The sequence below is a fragment of the Rutilus rutilus genome (assembly GCF_951802725.1).
Source record: "Rutilus rutilus genome assembly, chromosome: 8".
NCBI classification, from domain to species: Eukaryota; Metazoa; Chordata; class Actinopteri; order Cypriniformes; family Leuciscidae; genus Rutilus; species Rutilus rutilus.
The window spans coordinates 3906819-3911337 of NC_140222.1; positions in this window are offsets into that span (position 1 = coordinate 3906819).

Genomic DNA, 4519 nt, shown 5'->3' on the forward strand with positions numbered 1-4519 from the left:
CACATTAAGTAGCTTATCTTCAAGATCTTCTCGTCTGAGCTCTGCGGTCTGTCGCCGCTCATCAACATCAGAATATTGAGATGACCAATCAAATGAAAGTAGACAGGCTTTATGTTCACAGAAGCTGCTGAGCGCATGTTCTAGCGCTTCAGTTAACGTTCATGAAGTGTGAGATCAAATATAGCTAAACTAAACATTTCATATTTGACAGCTATTTTAGGATAGAAATGTTAAACAACCAACAAAAATAATCAGGAAAACTGATGTATATAAATATCAGTCGAGCCTATGTTTACTTTCTTCGCTGACACAGAAAAAAAAATATATATATATATCAGAGAAAGCTCAGCTTTAGGAGGGGAAGAGACAGACCATAGTAGAGAGACTGAGAGAAAAAGAAAGAGTGATGGAGATTTTAGACTTCATATGTCTTGAAATCTACATATGTAGTTTCTCAGGGGAGCATGACCCCGAACCCCCTGAACTAACTCATATCTGGGACACCGGCGATTCTAGAACTCTACAGCCCTGGCCACAACCATCGACAGTATAAAAGAAACATTGTCAACATTTGTCACATTAAATTGTTTATATTTAACTGTGAGATTCACATCAACTCAAAGATAAAGTTCCTCCCCAAAGAGCAATATCGCATATATAATTTTGCTTAATATAATCTATATGTTTAAAAGTACAAGTGTTTTTTAACTTTTTTTACTAACTGTTCTTGCTCAGGAAGCTGAAGAAGAGGCTGATTGAGATGCTTTGCTATCTTGTTAGTCAATAAAGAGAGAGATCTGTCTTATTTGCTTCCAATTTTACTTTCTTTTTGTATTTTCTGCACCAAGTATTAAACTTTTATTGAAATAAGATTGCAAGGCTTTGTTTACAACTGGTGTTAAGATACATTTTGGTCAATTGGGTCACAAGTATACCAAGGGCCCATTCACGTTCACTCCTGGTGTTTTAATCTGTCTCTTTTGTCTACTTTCAACCACTTCTGTCCAGATTTCTTCGAGGTAGGGTCTGTGGGCCAGTTAATATATGGGATTTCTCAGTTCTTTTATCTATTGGATGAAATAAGCTCACACAATTTGTATGTGAATGCAACTGGAGATGAACAGAAAAACATACAGATCTGCTCTTAAATCTGCAAGTCCACCTCAAACACAGAGTTCCCTTTCGTTCAGTCACAGCGAGTTACGTCAGTGAATGACGTGATGGAGGTATCGCTTAGAAGCCTATCACCTTCGAGTTATAGAAAAACGAGCAACTGGCAATGGTAGGCCATGGGTCTGCGAAATCTGCGTAGCGCAACTCTGCCACTACGAGACAGTCACCTCCAGTGTGTTGGTGCAACGACGCGCTCCAGTAAGATCACATTGCCTGCTGCTGATCTGTGCAGTGATCTGCCAACAGTGTGTGTGCTTCTCCTTGGGCGCTTCAGCACTCTGCTGAGCTTTTTCCTCTAACTTCAGTTTTTGGGAGCCTGGTTAGAGCTTCCCAATCTGTCCCACTGGCTCATGAGATCCATCAGGCTCGGCTATGCGATTCAGTTCGCATGGTCTCCTCCCCGCTTCCAGGGAGTCTGATATACCATTGTGGGTGGCAACGCCCCTGTCATGCGTTTGGAGGTTGCCACCCTAATAGTGAAGGGTGCGATTGAGACCGTCCCTCCAGCCGAAATAAAGTCCGGCTTCTACAGCCCCTACTTTATTGTACCTAAGAAAACCGGTGGGTTACGACCAATCCTGGACCTGCGCGTCTTGAACCAATCCCTTCACAGGCTTCTATTGAAGATGTTGACAGCCAAACACATTTTCGAATGCGCTCGTCCACTAGATTGGTTTGTACTTTCATGTCTCCATTCTTCCTCGACACAGACCGTTTCTACGGTTTGCTTTCGAGGCGCAGGCATACCAGTACACTGTCCCCTCGCGTCTTCACGAAAGTCGTCGAGACAGTCCTTGTGCCACTCTGGGGTTCGCATCCTGAGATATCCTGACGACTGGCTGATCCTAGATCACTCTCAAGACCAGGTTTACGAACACAGGGACATCATCCGTTTGGGCCTTCGGGTTAACTGGGAAAGGAGCAAACTCTCCCCCGTGCAGAGGATCTCTTTTCTCGTTATGGAAATCGACTCGGTCGCCATGTGTGTGCAGCTTCCGAACAAGTGTGTGCAGTCACTGCTGAATTGCCTGAGTCAATTTGAGGGCAAGAGTGTGGTTCCACTGAAGTTATTTCAGAGGCTCCTAGGGCATATGGCGTCCGAAGCAGAAGCCACACCTCTCGGGCCGCTTCATCTGAGACCGCTTCAGCACTGGCTTCGCAATTGAGTCCCTGGCAGTATGCTTGGCTCTGCACCGCTTCCAGGCGTTCTCAAGAACCAACACGTAGTAGTCCGTTCTGACAGTAGCGTACATCAACTGACAAGGTGGTCTACGTTCCTGCCTTATGTCGCAAATCGCCCCCAATCTCCTCCTATGGAGTCAGAAGCATCTGAGGTCGCTTCAAGCCATTCACGCTCCGGGAGAGCTCTCATGGGTTCAGCCACTTCCTGGAGAATGGAGACTCCATTCCTAGACGGTTCAGCTGATTAGGGAAGAGTTTGGCGATGCACAGGTTGATCTCTTTGCCTCCCTAGACTCTTCCCACATCAAGTCAAGTCATCTTCATTTATATAGCGCTTTTAACAATGTAGATTGTTTCAAAGCAGCTTTACAAAGATAAACGTATAATTAAAGGTAACAGAGATTGTTTTGGCTTTATAGCGGTTCTTTAATAAAGTCAGCTAAAGTCAGTTTTGATTGATTCGCTTCCGTCGCAACGATCATTTGTTATTAAATTAGGGGCCGCTAAGACGTCACCATTCTCTCTACACAGACTTTAAACGCGAACCTGTGAGAAACGCTGATGGCGTTTACATGCGCATTAAGAATTGGTTCTATAGTTATGTGCGTTTGAATATATGTGCACAGGTTTGGAATTCCCTACAAACCAAGCCTAAACAAAGTACTGGTCTTTCCTGGTCTTTTATCTGTAGAGTGGTAGAGGGATCCTCCATAGGGAGAGACTAGTTGGCACTTCAGCACTGCGTTGTCATCGGGTCCAGGCGAAGGTCCTTCGTCAGATCTGGATATGGCCTGGATCCGGCAGGCTGTGGGAAAACCTCGGGATAAACAAAGACACTAAAATTAGCATGGATGCCATTCTTCTTATGATGTAACGAGTACATCAGGATTTATGGGAAGTGTTCCCGCTTCTGGCTGACCTAATCTATGCAGCCTAACATTGAATTATAGAAGTCTATAATGTATTATGTGAATTGTAGGTGAAAGAGATGTGTCTTTAATCAAGCTTTGAACTGACAGAGTGTGTCTGCTTCCCGGACAGTGTTAGGAAGACTTTCGATTTTGATATTCTAGGTATTAGTAACTGGCTGGAATTTTGAGATCGCAATAGACGTGAAGGACTATAATGCGTTAAGAGCTCACTCAAGTACTGCGGAGCTAAACCATTTAGTGCTTTGTAAGTAATCAGCAATAAGTTAAAATTGATGCGATGTTTAATAGGCAGCCAATGCAGTGTTGACAGAACAGGGCTAATATGGTCATACTTCCTGGTTCTGGTAAGAACTCGAGCTGCTGCGTTTTGAACTAGCTGTAGTTTGTTTATTAAGCTTGCAGGGCAACCACCCAGTAGAGCATTACAATAATCTAGCCTTGAGGTCATGAACGCATGAACTAATTGTTCCGCATTTGTCAATGAGAGCATATGGAGTAATTTAGATATATTGTTAAGATGGAAAAATGCGGTTTTACTAGGGTTGGGAACCGAGAACCGAGAACCGAGTAGTGTTTTTGAAAAAATACCGGAACCGTGCGAAATTCCTAAGTTTCGGTTCCGAAAACGGTTCTGGTGCGCTGTGTGGGCGAAGTGCTGGGAGCTTATCCTTTAATAGCAACGTCTCACCTCATATTAAAATAGTAATGAATCTGAAAAGCCCTCGCGCTACTCAAATACGTTTTGCGTCAGATATCAACGCAGAGAGAGAGAGAGAAAGAGAGTATTAAAGCTGCACGATTAATCTTTAAAAGATCTCGATTCAAACACCCACGCGATCTATTTTCCTAAATTACAAAAACCTCACCCCTTAACATTCTAATCTGTTTGCGCTGTCGTTGACCCACAGAGAGCAGTTGTCAATATGAAACAGCTTTACAATCACACAGTATCGATATATCTGTTACAAATATTCAAATGATCACAGAAGTAGGCCTAATGAGATAAAAGTTTATAATTCGAGTATAAACACTAATGTCTACGGTAGCAACAAAAATAGAGTAAATCACCTTTTGAAAGTCGCTGCCTTCAAATAACGAGTGTATCGATTACATCTGATGCTTCAAAACATTCATAAAGACGCAGTCCGTAACTTTTTTGTGTTCAGTGCCTTTTTTTCAAACCGTGTTTTTGTCTTATCCTGAATTACTACGTTAAGCCTGCAATAAGCATT